This window comes from Mustela lutreola, chromosome 2, assembly GCF_030435805.1.
Source record: "Mustela lutreola isolate mMusLut2 chromosome 2, mMusLut2.pri, whole genome shotgun sequence".
NCBI classification, from domain to species: Eukaryota; Metazoa; Chordata; class Mammalia; order Carnivora; family Mustelidae; genus Mustela; species Mustela lutreola.
In genome coordinates this window covers 24,781,432-24,797,778 of record NC_081291.1, presented here as the reverse complement: position 1 = coordinate 24,797,778, position 16,347 = coordinate 24,781,432, and the positions used below count along the sequence as shown (strand labels likewise).

Here is a 16,347-nt window from a genome sequence, read left to right as displayed (position 1 = left end):
GGAAAAATAGTTTTGTTTTAGTTTTTTAAGATTTTATTTATTTATTTGAGAGAGAGAGAGAGAATGAGCAGGTGGGGGGCAGAGGGAGAAGCGCACTCCCCGCTGAGCAAGAAGCCCAACTCAGGGCTCTGTCCTGGGGCTCCAAGCTCATGACCTGAGTCAAGGTAGACGCTTAACTGACTGAGCCACCCAGACACCCCAGTATGTTTTGAAGTTTATTCCAAGTTAATAGTGGTAGCTCTGTTTCTTTTTCATTGCTATATAGCATTCCATTGGATGTCTAAACCATACATTAAATATACATTGTTGGGTAACTGTTGACATATTATTTTTTTCCATTTTTTTTTCTTTATCAAACAGTACCATGTGGACATTTCCTAGCATTTCTCTTTGGGTTAAAGTGTGAGAGCTTATTGATACTATAAAGAGATGAAATTCCTGGCTGTATCAGTTATCTATTGCTGTGTCACAAAGCACCCCAAACTTACTGGCTTAAAATAATGATTTACACAAGTCTAAGGGTAGACAGGGTGGTTCTGTTAGTTTTTCTTATCTGATTGTGATCAGATGATGACTGGAATGGCTGAAAAATCCAGCATGGCCTCACATGTCCGGCCATCTATGGGCAACAGTACCTCAGACTTTCATTTGGCTTCTCATCCTCCAGTGGAACAGACAAGCTTCCTCACAGCACAGCATTCTTGAGGCATCTATCCAAGCAGAAGATGCAAGGCTTTTTAAGTCCTAGGCCCTGGAGTGCACTCAGCATCACTTCCACCTTAGTGTGTTGGTCAAAACAAGTCACAAAGCCAGTCTAGGTTCACAGGATAAAAGAAGTTGCGGAATATTCTGGCCAGGTCTTTCTCATCTTCTGCATTGGATCATGGGTTTCACATATCTTCAACTTTCCTGGATGTTGCCAAGTTTCTTTCTAAAGTAAGTTTTACCAATTTATTCTCTAATTGGTAGCTAATATTTATTAAGAGGGACTATCTTTGGAGAAACAGTGTGTGTGACAAAATAGATGCTCCTAGGCTTCTCCCAAATCTGTTTTTCCTTTAGGTAGTAAACTCTGCTAAGTCTCTGATGCACATCTCAACAAAACCTGAATCCTTTTCCTTCTGCACACACAGATAGGTTACATTTTCCACATTCCATTGTAGTTAGGGATGTCCCATATTGCTGAGTTTTGGTCAATGAAAGTGATTATTGCCAATTTCAGACTTGGCATATAAATTACTCTTATAGTTTATTGCCAAAGTATAATTTACTCTATCTTCTTGTCCAGATACAGAAGATCCACTGGAACTGTGAGGCCTGGACTAAAAGATGGTGAAGCTACTATATAACAACCTAAATGATTGCTCACAGTAAACATCACATACACATGCCATTCCCACTGTTGACTGGAATCTATTTGAGCTAAAAATAATCTCATAATGGGTCACTGAAACTTCAGTTTATCTGTTTAGCTGACATTTCCTTAAGCAATGCATCCCAGGATAAGCAGATAATATGTATTTTTGTAGACTTCAGGTCTAGATGAGAATTAATCATCCAGCTTCATCTACAAAGATATAATTGGTACCTACATGCCAAGTATGTATACACATATATGTATATGTATATATATGACACTTTATTGAGCTATGATTCACATACCATCCAGTTCACCCATTCAAAGTATGCCATTAAGTGATTTTCAGTATATTTACAGAGTTGTGCAACCATTATTGCAATCAATTTTAGAACATTTTTATCACCCCAAAAGGAAACACTGTACAGTTTAAACAATTACTACATATTTCCACTCCCAAACTCCAGTCCTTGGTAGCTACCAATCTGCTTTCTGTCTCCATGGATTTACCTGTTTTGGACATTTGATATAAATGGATTTATATTCTATGTGGCCTTTTGTGTCTGGATTCTTCTACTTAGGACAGTATTTTCAAAGTTCATCCATGTTATGGCATATGTCACTATTTCATTAATTTTATGAATAAATAATAATTTTATTATATAGATATTTGGATATGCCACATTTTAAAATCTGTTCATTAGTTGATGACATATGGGTTGTTTTCACATTTTGGCTATTATGAATAATATTGCTGTGAACGTTCATTATACACTTTTTTCTACATGTCATTCTTTATCTTTCAAAAATCCTGATATAAAGTTCATAAGGGCGTATTTCCAATTTAATTTAATTTTGAAAAGCAAGATATTTTTATTTATTTTAATTTTTTTGAGATTTTATTTATTTATTTGACAGAGACAGACATAGCAAGAGAGGGAACACGAGCAGGGGGAGTGGGAGAGGAAGAAGTAGGTTTTCCGCCAAGCAGGGAGCCCAATGTGGGGCTTGATCCCAGTGGGATCATGACCTGAGCCCAAGACAGACACTTAACAACTGAGCCACCCAGGTGCCCTGAAAAGCAAACAATTTTTAAAGCATTGACATCATGGAAGAAAAAATACAGCAAGGTATCTTCATGATGGAACTTTGGAAATTAGTAAATTAATATAATCACCTTCATTCTGCAGGCTATGAACCTAATCTTAATATGTCTTGTCTGGAATATAGCTTGTTTTTACAATAATGAAGTACTTAGAAGCCAAACCTATGGCTTTGAACTATAGTTCCATGAAAAGCCTTAGTACTTTGGATTAAACTTTTTACTTATTTATTTAGCATACATTGATTGAGTATGTGTATACATATATACATATACGTGTGTGTGTGTGTAGTATGTACCTGTCCAGGTACTAGGGAAGTGACTGTGAATAAGGAAGGAAAGGCCCTGCTCTCATTAATAAGATATATATTAAAAATGAACAAGACAACTGGAAATTATAATATTTACTATGAAGGAAATCACGAGACAATATTATATACAATGTGGTGTGGAGAGGGAGGAGGACTACCTTCTGAAGGTGAATGATGAGCAGAAAGCAACCTTGCAAAGCACTGGGATGCGTAGACTCCAGGCATCAAGAACAGCAAGTGCAAGGTCACCAAGGGGAACAAGCTCAGTATACCTGAGGAACAGAGAAATACTAGAGGCATAGACTTTATAAAGGGTATAACTTTTGATGATATTGTACTATCTCACATCTGATTATTAGTTTAAGAAGTATTTCTCTGCTTTCATAGATTCTAGAATTAGTGTGATTTAATATCAAGTCTTAGAGACAGTTTTTGCCCAATGTTCTGGAATCATATTCTGGATTTCTAGTGGTGTGAAAAATCACCTGTTACAAGTGTCAGTCTAAAAATCTGTCAGCAAGGCAATAAACATTTGGAAACCCTAGAGTAAATCTTTCCAAAAACCTGGATTTTTGTGTAAAATGAGCCCAAAGTCAACTGGCATGTCAAGCATTTTATGGGAATAAATTGGGTGCTTTATGAAGTACACTCATTCTTCTAGGCCACTGGGACCGAAATACTCACCGCGCTGTTGCCACAGCTAGTGGAATGGGTTTGCAGTGGTTAGAGGATTTAGCACTTCTTTCAGAATTGCCTGGCTTGACCTTAAGGTGGAATTCATGCTCTGGGTCAGTGGCTGTGAGTGGGTTGAGATGTTCTTATGCAAATACGTTGAATATGTGTGTCTTATTTAGAAGACATGAACTATTTGGAAGAAATTTGGTGATAATTTATTTTTATCCTATAATCTAAAATGTCATGATTTTTTAAAAAAAATAGTCAAATGATTTTTGGAATAATCTATAACTTCCGATTATTTAAAAAAATATTTTATTTATGTATGGGACACAGAAATCACAAGTAGGCAGAGAGGTAGGCAAAGAGAGAGGGGGAAGCAGGCTCCCCACTGAGCAGAGAGCCTGATGCAGGGCTCAATCCCAGGACCCTGAGAACATGACCTGAGCCAAAGGCAGAGGCTTAATCCACTGAGCCACCTAGGCACCCCAACTTCTGATTTTTTATGAATTTACTTATCTAGCATTTTTCCTATCTGCATTACAGCAATGAGGAAAGAAGTAAACACCAAGCCTCTGGATAGGCCCAGTAAATTAAAAATCAGTTCTCTCTAATAACTTCATTAAAGCTTAATGTCTTTCTGAGTACATATATTTCTAATGAGAGTTATTATCTTGTTTCCACCCCCTCAGCCAATCCAAAAATAGGTAAGATGTAAACCTATAACTAGGTATATTGACATCAGTAAGAATAAGTGAAATCTTATCACACATCCTTATAAGCTCAAGTATTGTGTGTCTTTTATTAATCCAAACCAATTCAACTCAGAATCAAAATTACAGAAGTGACAAAATTTAACAAAAGGCCTAAACTATTTAAATTTAGTAATTTATTTCATAAAACCAAGACATTTTATAAATTTATATGAGTAGTTCCTGGTTTTGTGTTTGATTTTTTACCTTATATTCCTCTACAACCGCCTTTTATGTACCGCTTTTAGACTTGTTCCTTTTAGATTAGCTGAAATGATCTTTTTTGTCTGTTCTCTGAGAATGTCTTCTGTAAGCTGACAAGAGCATCACAATCTTTGCTGGTACAGCAATGATTGCCTTATTATATGAAATTCCTAATCTCATTTTATTTTTATTTTAAAAAGTGCTAAAAATAATAGTAAAGAGCATGGCGTGTTATATCCTTGATATAGTTAAGACAAATATGGAAATTACTAATGTCTTGAAATTGCCCATGGGACTTAATCAGGAACAATTTGAAGGTGAAAGCATTTTTGAAATATGGCACAGCTGTATATGTTTCGTAAGAAACTGGATCTGGACCTAATGACAACAAGATGTCATTAGATATTTTAATTGTTTTTGGTTCTATCTTACCTGTTTTATTTTCATATATATGTCCAAAAATGGATCATATTCCCAAATAGAAGACTGCAGGTACTGGTAGGGCTTAGAAGAAAGCACCTCCAGGAAGGAAGTATGTTATCTGGTTCCTTTCCTTTCTCCTTCCAATGATGGGTATCTAGTTTTTTTTAGATGAACTTGGAGAGAGTCCTCAAAATCATCTTAACATGTAGCTGCTTCCTTTGTGAGTCTAGATTTGTAAGTTTTACAACTCCAGGTTGGCAAATGCTTCAGTCATGTCTCCTGGCCTGAGGTAAAGCTTAGTCAACAAGTCACTTGCAGGGGAATTCATGATCTTCTTGGACCTCATGTCTGAAGGAAAGAACTATAGGGTGATGGCTTTCTAGAAGTGGTAAGAGATTCAGGTATGTATCAGCAGAAAGAAGATTTTGGCACACGTAGTTTCCACTCTAAAGAGAAAAGCTGATGATATTTTCAAATGTTAAAGATTACTTCTGAAGCAAACAGGTATTCATGACCTCTGAGCTCTCTGATCTTCTATTTTACTGTTAACCAGTAAAGGGTGTTAAGAATAATTTATTATTCAAAGAGAAGAGACCTAGTCCCTGTCTCCTTTTCTCCCTAGATGAGACTTAAAATAGGGAGTTTGGAGCCCAAGGTTCTGTTGGTAAGAAGCTAGTCCATAAAAAGGACTCTCAGTTGTGGAATAATTTCTGCATGTATTTCAAGATTTCTTCTCCTGCTGTATCTTCTCTGTATCATACAGTGAACAAACTTTATGACAAAGTATTAAGGGAATGTGTTTTTTAGTATATGTGCTGCCTAAGCGAGCACACGGGAATGTGTTTTTTAAATGTATCACTTTTGGAGACTTTGCTTAGATGAGTATCCAGTCTTCTTACTCCCCCGCCACTAGGTTCAGTGGTCTGATTCTTCTTTAAAAAAAAAAAAAAACAAAAAAAATCCAATTAGGGGGCAGCTGGGTGGCTCAGTGGGTTAAGCCTCTGCCTTCGGCTTAGGTCATGATCTCAGGGTCCTGGGATGGAGCCCTGCATTGGGCTCTCTGCTCAGTGGGGAGCCTGCTTCCCCTCTCTCTCTGCCTGCCTCTCTGCCTACTTGGGATTTCTGTCTGTCAAAGAAATAAATAAATTCTTCAAAAAAAAAAAAAAAAAACCAATCAGGTAACAGAAAAAAGCAAGTGCATTATTGGTTTCAGGATGAGGGAAGGGAATTGGAAAGTCTTGACTCAACCTAAGGAGGATTCTTCTAAATCTCTGCCTTGAAGGGAAATATTCCAGGAAAAATGGAGAGCCATTGTCTTGGTTTTGAAAACCTAAAATGAAGTGATGACTAGGATCGTTTAAAAGCACTGGACACTCAGGCTTGCAGATTACTTTGCTCTCCCCTACAGAAAGGAGACAGCATTGTGGGCACGAGCAAGGGAAGTGAGCTGGAGGAGTTTAATGGACAGTAGTGTCAAGTCGGAGTCCTGTGTCCCCATCTTCTTTCTAGGCAACACCTGTCCTATGGTTCACAGTTCTCTGTTGGAAAAAGTCACCTCCCAATTGTCCCTTTTCCTTTTATTTATTTTTTTTAATAAATTACTTTTTTTTCCCTTTGCACAAGGGATTTTATAGCAAAATGTAAGTTACAGAAAATATTAGCAGAAAATACAGAGAAAGAGGAAAATAAAATATGCCCCTCATGCAGGATATGTATAGTCTTTTAGGAGGCCAATTTGTTGGTGTGTATTCTAAATCTTACAGATATGGCAAGGGCTTTGACCTAGCAAGTGCACTTCCAGGAACTTACCTTAAGTAATAACTGAATCGTGAGTCAAGAAAATGTTCAGAGATCATTTCTGTACAGTTATTTATATAATTTGAAAACCTGGAAACAAACTCAAGGGCCATTGAGAGGGGATTATGATAGATTACACTGTGGCCACTAGAGAATGAACTAGATCAATATTTACTGATAGGAAGATGTCAATTGTATTTTGTTTAGTTAAAAGGAAGGCCACAAAGCAATATGTATGGTATGACTGATTATTGTTGAAACCGTGGGCATAGATGGAAGGACATTTGGAAAGCCATAAATATGATCATCAGTGGTTCTCTGGGTCCTGGAGAGAGGTGTGTGTGTGTGTGTGTGTGTGTGTGTGTGTGTGTGTGTGTGTGTTTAAGATTTTATTTATTTATTTGACAGACAGAGATCCCAAGTAGGCAGAGAGGCAGGCAGAGAGAGAGGAGGAAGCACTCCCTGCTGAGCAGGAGAGCCCGATGCGGGGCTCAATCCCGGGACCCTGGGATCGTGACCTGAGCCGAAGGCAAAGTCTTTAACCCACTGAGCCACCCAGGTGCTCCTGGAGTTGCGTTTTTTTTAATTTTGCTTTTATTTCTGTCTCATACTTTCCCTCCAGAATTAAAAATGTCTAATCATGTATTATTTGACAAAATTAAGGTCAAAGAATTGATAAAGCTATTTTGGATTTTGATAATGAGAATTAGAAAAAAAAAGTACCCATGATTCACAGCTGAAGAAAACTACTTTTAATTCTCTGACACAGTTTTCTAAATAGCCTTCTCTAGCTGTGTGTATGATATCTATATATGTGTACATAATTTTGTTTTCGAAAACCAGAATGTCCCTTTATTAATTGAGAATGATAGATATGACCATCAGGAGGGTTGGAGTCTCATATAAAAAATAGATATACACTCACACATGCATATATATTACTACTCACTAATAGGTATTTATTAACAGGTGATTGTAATATTCTATTATTAATAAGTAGATAATTATTAATACCTATCAGTGGTAATGAAGTTAAGATATTTGATCATTCTTCAACCTAAATGGTTTTCACTTCTTTCTTGCTTAATCTCCGAGTTATTTTTCGTCATGAAATAACTAAAATTATTTAATGTCAACAAATAACTAATCCTATGTTTATAAAAAATTACATTGAGTTTTATGTTGGTGGCCTTCCTGGTTATCATTGTCTTTCTTTCTTTCCAGTATGCGCAATTATCAAATAACTTTGTAGGGCTGAAATACTGAGCTCTGGGCTATCTCCTCTGAGGTTGCTTGTCTCTCTTGTCCCTACTGGGTACTATCACTTTTCAGTACACACCACATACTGTGCCAACTCTGATGTAGTTTAAGCCAGTTTATGCTAGTTCTTCAAAAAGGATATCTGATTATTCCCTAACACCACCAATGAAGGACCTTCTACAATCTTCCAGATTAAGTGGTTCCCTCCAGCAGGTCACTCTAATTTATGGAGGGTCCATTTTCTTTCCTTAGATATCTGTGCATTCCTCTAAATTCTGTGTCCTTGCTGGTAGAAGGTCCATTCTTTCTCCTGTCTGTGGCCAATATAGGACACCCACAATCAAATTGCTCCTTTGACCTTTCAAGTTTGAGGGGAACAAGAGAGACCATTCAGCTAGAATTACCTGAAAATTTGGTTGTATCTACATGAATGTGGCATTATGACGTATGGTATTCTCTGCTTTCAGTCCCCTAATGGTGATTTTATTTTGTGGAGGCATTAGCAAAGAAATTCACCTCATTGAAGAAAAGGAATTTTAGTGTCTTAAATTTTTCCCTCCACATATGGTAACCTGAAATCTCATTCATGCTCTGTGAAATTGAAGAAATTGGATATTTGGGAATGGAAATTGGTGGTCCTCCAAGCAATATGGGATCTAAAAGTGTTAAATCCTTTTATAAATAAACCTTGATTCAGACTGGAATGTCTTGGCTTGATCTTAAAGGTGATATTATAGGAGACATATAGCCGTTGACTAGCTTTAAAGATAATTATCTGCACATTCCAGTCTTAGGCTGCCATCAGCAGGGCCTGCCTTGTGATGAAGTCAACCCTCTTTCCCTTACTGGAATATTACAGTTAGGTCTCTAACCCCAGGATGTTTGTAAACCACACTCAGCTTGGGAACTATGAATGCAAAAGAAATCCCTTCATAGTGGCAAATGTTATCTTTCAAGCCTTCTAGATCTCCATGCTTCCATGTCAGCAATTTGTATTTATTTCTAATTGGACGAACTCCTGCTATCTTTGGGTTTTGAGATCAATATCTGTGATTTGCTTTGCTAAATTTGTAAAATTTAGCTTTCTTTTAGACCCATTATGTCGTGTATTAGACTCAGCTACATCACTGGGGTAGGTACGTGTGAGCTTTTGGAGGAAGTTGTGAAACCAAGTCTGTAGTAATTTCCTAGGGACATGAGGGATGGTAGGAGTGAGAAAATTAAGAGCAAGTTCCTTGCTAGACTGTGCAGGGAATGAATCCCTCATACCTGGCATAGTGCCATAATAAGTGCTTTTGAGTTAATGAATGAATTTATAGAGAGCTTGAAACATGCTTAATAGTCTACCTTCAATTCTTATAACAGAAGCTAGGAAGCAAATTACTTTAGTGGTCATCATAGACTCTGGGACATCATGGCCTGAGTTCAAATCCCAGCTCTGCCATTTACTAGCTGTGTGACTACGGGCAAATTATTTAACCTCTCTGTGCCTCAATATCTCTATCTATAAAATGGGAATGATAACTCAAGAGTGTCACAAGAAATAAATGGAATGGCAAAAAAAGTATTCATATATACCTTAGATCAATGCATAGTACAGGGTAAAAGCCATGTAATTATTAATTCGTATTAGTACTTATTAATTTGTTATTGAGTATTGGTATTAGAGTTTAGGAAAAATACTAGAATATTTGGTTTGTCTCTTGTTTTAAGTGAAGATAGAAACAAATATTTATGTATCTAATTATAGAAAAATACATTAATTTTTTTGAAATATGTTTTTATATTTATCTTTTGGACTAGCTGTTGATCCAATCTAAAAATAGAGTATTTAAAGCGGAAACAGTAAAAATACATAGTGTATACGTCCATAAGAGAGAGAAGGCTTTCTATAGTCAGATGGGCAAAATTATTAAACATACGAAGACCTCTCAATATAAGTATTTTCCATGTAAATAAATATAAGTGGCCAAATTAACCTCATAACCTTTGGGTACAAAAAATAATATTTTATTTTTTCTAGTCAAATTAATTGTTAGGTCACAAACTCTTCCCCATAGCCATGCTTAGCAGAAAATAAAATCTCAGGCAATAAAGGGCTCCTCTCTCTCCTTCAGGGTTCTAATAATAACTCTGAACTTATACACCCAAAGTGCTTGAGGCAAGGCTTCTGTTCTTTGGTTCAGGTGACTGCCTCTGGGGTGTTCAGGGGCCATGCCAAAGGTAGTTGCTAATAGTTCCTTCCCATGGCCACCTGAACCCTTCCCTTAGCATTTGGTGCTGGGCTTCTTGTCTCCTTCCTTTAGAGAGCTTCTTGGGTATGATGCAGGCCTTTACCTTGCCTTGTGAAATCTGGTACCCCCTCAGTCACCCAAGGTAGAACCCACATCTCTTAAGACCAGCCAAGCATTCAAACTCATTGTGATAACTTGACTTCTCAGACTGAGGATCCAGGTTTTTGGAAACTAAATCTCTTACGTCACCTCTGTCAGGAGAAGTACAAAACTCGCCAGGGCTCAAACCCTCCTGGGCCACCCTCTCTGGAGCAGGAGAAGGAATCCTAGTCCTAAACCTTTCTCAGTGCATGCATCACTCATGAACATTCCTGTTTGGATTATCCTGCCACAGAATTTTGGCACCATTTTGAAAGGAACACAGGACAAAGTTAGAGATTTGAAAGACTCTAGAAGGCAGTCAGTTTGACTGAGGGCACTGGGCCAGATTGACCCCCTGGCCTGACCGCTAGTCTTGCAACTTCTAGCTATTGGACCTTGGGTCTGTTTAACTATTCTAGGCCTGTAACATGGGAATAGTAGTGGACCTGTTTCATTCAATGAGATAATTCTGTTCAGTAACTAGACCAGCATCTGGCCCAAAGCAGATATTTATTTAGTGAAGGTGACTGTGTTGCTATTTGAATTACTGCTTTATCTAGGGATTTGGTCTTACACGTAAGGCCTCTTGTTCCTTCTGCGTTGCTCAGGACAGCTTGTCCTCTATGGCTAATAAAGGTGATGCTTGGGCAGACCTTGAACCTCTTCCTCTTGGTGGTGATCTACAGCCACATCCCCTATAGCCAAGATCACAGAAGATGCATATGGTGTCCCCCAGGTGGGGAAATTGCAGTGGTGACCCTGAGTGGTGCAGAGAGGGCCAGAAGGGAGCTTAGAACTCATCTGATTCAGGAGCTCATCATATAAAAGGGAAGATTGAAGCCCAAAGAAAGGAAGACAGTGGCCTGGTAAGTTTGCTATTCTTCGTTTCAAAGTCCTTCCTTCTCCACGTCTGTATTCTAAGACCTACCCTGTCAATCCGGCCCTTACCTCTCCCTGAACAATTCCACCTGCTTTTTGTTTCCTGGCACTTCTTTTCCTCATCCTCTTGCTTTCAGTCTCCTGGAGCAGCATTCTGCTTTCTGAAATCTCCCCGGCCTTCCCGGCTTCCTCCACTCCACCCTCTCCTCCCCCCACCGCCCCGCCTTAGCTCGGACTATTTTCTTCCTAGGTTGATCTCTCGCCACTCTCCCTGCTAGACAAAATTCTTCCTGACCTTTAAAATAGAAAATAAAAACTGGTAGCCAGTGATCTACACGGGGCCAACAAATGTATTTTGTGAATTCAGATAGTTTTTTTTTTTTTTTTTTTTTTTTTGAATTGAGGCACCATTTAAAAAATATCATCTCACAAGAAAAATTCAGATACTTTTTCTTCTTTGGTTTAGAGGATCTAGCACATAGAACCTGTGTTTTTGCCTGGTGGAAATTAGTGGCAGCTAAGGAGCATTTTCCCTGCCTGGCCAGTATCACTCCTTGTTAATAACTGCTCTGCCCTGCTGATGTTTAGGTTTGTGACTCCTGTTTTAAGACGTTGTCTAAATACCATCACTTCCGAGAAGCTTCTCTTTCCCCTGTCTTGCTTTACCAAATGTATCTTCTCCTTGTTTATGCCTCTAACACTCTGCTCATGCCTTCTCTATAGCAGATATGGAATTCTGTCCTGCTTATTGTTGTTTCAGTGAATAATACTTATCATCTACCTAGTGCTTACTAAGGACAGGTCACAGGGCTGAGTGTTTCATGGACATTTTAATCTCCAGGCCTCATTACGACCTTGTGTGATGTATATTATTATCTCTAATCTACAAAGGCAGAAGCCCAGAGAGGGTAAGTGGCTTACTCAAGGTCACACAGCTGGTAAGTGGCAGAGAAAGGATTCAGGCCATTAACGACCCAACCTCAGTGCCTGTGTTGCCTCCTGTTTTATACTGATGGATCTCTCCCTACACATTGAAAGCTATGGGATAGGCAAGAATATAATTCTCTAACTCCCTTACATTAAATGTTTCCAGAATACACACTATATCAGAGGCACAGAATTCTGATCCATGTTCCCCAATTAAACAAGTAAGCGATAGTGATATTATGGGTCATGACAATGCTTTCTGAAATCTCCCCGGCCTTCCCCGATGATGCCTAATATTGTGCTGGACATTTACCCTGCAACCTCATATAAAACCCACAACTGTCCGGTGTGGCAGGGTGTGTATCTCTATGTCCAGTTAAGGAATGGGAAGCTCAGTAAGGTCAGGTACCTTGGTCAAAGACATACAGCATCAAGTGGTCAGGATTTGAACCTGGATTTTTTTTTTTTTTTTTTTTTTTTTTAAGATAAGGGGAGTGGGGGCAGAGGCAGAGGAAGAGAGAGAGAGAGAATCTTAAGCAGGCTCTATGCCTAGCACAGAGACTGATGTGGGGCTCAGTCTCACAACCCTGAGATCATGACCTGAGCTGAAATAAAGGCTTGGATGGGTAGCTGACTGAACCACCTGGGCACCCCTAAACCTGGATCTTTCTTGACTCTGAGTCTCATATTTTGTTCTTCATCCTCCACCAGCTCTCTTGTGTTTGTGAACCACTTTTCTTATATAAAGGCAATTAGCCCATTAGTAAATTCAATAAGCAAAGCCTTCTTGTTTGTTCTCCCCAGATATGCAGATGACATGAGAATCACTGATTTTTCTGCAGACACTTTCTGAGTGACCACTGTGTGTTAGATAGTAGGTCAGGCCACGGTGCAAAGATGACAAAGCAAGGTCTGTGTCAAGGGCCTTACCATCAAGGTGGAGTTTGAGAGGCAAGAGTCCTTACCATCTGGGCCCCTTTCTGGGCCATCACTATGGATAAGGCAGAAGTCCCATACCCTTGGTTTGCCTGCAGCATCCTGACATTCAGCCTGACCACTCTGTCTGTATGAACAGAAAAGAGGAAGGATATCCTGCAAATGCATTGGTTTTTTTTTTACTGACTTTCTCCTAAACAGAGAGCTACTTGTGAATTTAGAGATTCTTCTGGGTTGAATGATTATAGTCACCGTTTGCTTACAAAAGATTTATCTCCTGTGAAAACGTGCTAATTCTTTCTTTCTCAAATAGAGGCAAGTCAGTGACATCGGTTCTTTTTTTTTTTTTTTTAATTTTTTATTTTTTATAAACATATATTTTTTATATACATATATTTTTATCCCCAGGTCTGTGAATCACCAGGTTTACACACTTCACAGCACTCACCAAATCACATACCCTCCCCAATGTCTATAATCCCACCCCCTTCTCCCCAACCCCCTCCCCCCGGCAACCCTCAGTTTGTTTTGTGAGATTAAGAGTCACTTATGGTTTGTCTCCCTCCCAATCCCATCTTGTTTCATTTATTCTTCTACCCACTTAAGCCTCCATGTTGCATCACCACTTCCTCATATCAGGGAGATCATATGATAGTTGTCTTTCTCTGCTTGACTTATTTCGCTAAGCATGATACGCTCTAGTTCCATCCATGTTGTTGCAAATGGCAAGATTTCATTTCTTTTGATGGCTGCATAGTATTCCATTGTGTATATATACCACATCTTCTTGATCCATTCATCTGTTGATGGACATCTAGGTTCTTTCCATAGTTTGGCTATTGTGGACATTGCTGCTATAAACATTCGGGTGCATGTGTCCCTTTGGATCACTACATTTGTATCTTTAGGGTAAATACCCAATAGTGCAATTGCTGGGTCATAGGGCAGTTCTATTTTCAACATTTTGAGGAACCTCCATGCTGTTTTCCAGAGTGGCTGCACCAGCTTGCATTCCCACCAACAGTGTAGGAGGGTTCCCCTTTCTCCGCATCCTCGCCAGCATCTGTCATTTCCTGACTTGTTGATTTTAGCCATTCTGACTGGTGTGAGGTGATATCTCATTGTGGTTTTGATTTGTATTTCCCTGATGCCGAGTGATATGGAGCACTTTTTCATGTGTCTGTTCGCCATCTGGATGTCTTCTTTGCAGAAATGTCTGTTCATGTCTTCTGCCCATTTCTTGATTGGATTATTTGTTCTTTGGGTGTTGAGTTTGCTAAGTTCTTTATAGATTCTGGACACTAGTCCTTTATCTGATATGTCGTTTGCAAATATCTTCTCCCATTCTGTCAGTTGTCTTTTGATTTTGTTAACTGTTTCCTTTGCTGTGCAAAAGCTTTTGATCTTGATGAAATCCCAGTAGTTCATTTTTTCCCTTGCTTCCCTTGCCTTTTGCGTTGTTCCTAGGAAGATGTTGCTGCGGCAGAGGTCGAAGAGGTTGCTGCCCGTGTTCTCCTCAAGGATTTTGATGGATTCCTTTCGTACATTGAGGTCCTTCGGTTCTTAAATGCTCTTTGGAAAATGGGGAATATTGTGTGAACCAGTAGTTCTCAGACTTGAAGTTGCACCAGAATCTATCCTCGGGGTTGCTGTACACAGATAGCTAGGCCATACCCCACAGTTTCTGATTCCATAGGTGGAGGCAGGGGGACAGGGAAAAGGATGCTATTAAGTGTGCCTACGCACAAATTCCCCAATGAAGCTGCTGCTGCTGGTTGGGGAACCCTCTTTCCAAACCACTGGTGTGATCGTCAAGTGTTACTGTTTTTACCAATTCTAGTTATGAGTTACTAATTTGAGTTATGAGTTAGGTGATTATTTATTAAGTGCCAGCCATGTGCTGGACCCCAGTTGGGAATTACAGATAACTTGGTGAATAAGGTAGACGTGAGGCAAAGACCCTCGTGAGGGGAAATGGGACGATACGTACAAAGGAATTATTAAATAGAGGAATTTATTGTAATACATGCTGGAAGGAAACAAACTTGAAGCTGAGATGAGGAATACCAGGGACAGGTGGGAGGAAGGCAACTACCTTTATCTAAGGGGATTCAGAAGGGCCTTTGCTTTGGGGAGGTGGCGACATTGATGTTGAGACCGGATCGATGAGAAGATGCCTGTCGGTTGAAGGGTTTGGAAGGGGTGGGGGAGAAACAAGGCATGGTAGAGGAGAAAGACCAGATTCTACAAGTTCCAGGGCAGGCCAGAGTGCCATGGGATGTCGTTAAGAAGGCGGGCAAGGGCTGGATAAAACAGGGCCCTTGTCGGTCAGGAGAAGGAGTTTTATTTGCAAGGGAATAGAAACCACACTGCCTCTTTTAAAACTATATTTTGATTTTGGAAGTCAGTGCTTGTACGCGTAAAAATTCCTTTGCTCAATTGTAGGGTTTGGGCTCTTTCCACCCACGGTACAAAAAATGGAAGTGGTAATTCACCCTCACTGATCCCTGAAGGTACGAACATGCAGTGGGGGACTGATGGGGTTGGGCAGGAGGGATGCTACACGCACGCACGCACGCACGCACGCACGCACGCACATGCATACCAACACAGGCAGCAACAAACTGAGCAACAAGGTTGGTGATTTGTCTCCCCTTTTTAACCTTTGGAAACCGGAGCTGCTTTTCTTACATTAGAGAGGTTGCATCTGGGTAGAAAATGATCTTTCCACCCTCACCTTTGCCTTTGACGAGGTCAGCATTGTTGTCAAACATTGTAAGTTAAACCTTAGCAGGAATTAATCAAAGACTGAGTCACAAATTAAAATGGGAACTTACATTATTAGGTACCGTGCCTTTTCTTATCTCTGAATCAGAACAGAAGATGCCACCAAACCAGCTGTCTCTGTCCACATTTCAGTGCTCCTAAGTGTCAGGGAGTTCACACAGGGCCATCTCGTCCAGAGCTGTGTTCACCTGGATGTTCTCTTTCTTTGCGATAGCATGGAGTGAGTTCTACTTCTTCGAATCATCCAGATGAGAACATGTTTGTGATGGTTTCTACAGCACTGGGAATTGCTGCTTTTTTTGGTCAGGTCTGCTAGAGTTGGAAAAGGACTCTTTCTGGACATTAACTTTGTAGCAAAAAGGGGTAGAATGAGGTTGGCAAGGGAAGAAACAATTTTGATGTAATAAAAATAGGATTATTCAGAGCTGAGATGAGAGCTTTCTTACTGTTTGGTATTCAGATGAAATTTAATTTGGAAGTCACATCAGCGAATATTATATTTCTTCAGAACCTCGGCTGTGTTTTCCATCAGGGGGCATCTTTATTTCACTTAACTTGAGCA

The 16,347-nt window shown here is 39.4% G+C and overlaps 1 protein-coding gene across 8 annotated transcripts in view; it reads left to right on the top strand.

Moving 5' to 3' along the window:
• The window catches only part of ERC2 (ELKS/RAB6-interacting/CAST family member 2), a 932,553-nt gene that overhangs the window by 542,760 nt on the left and 373,446 nt on the right, over nucleotides 1–16,347 (top strand). The window lies entirely within an intron of this gene.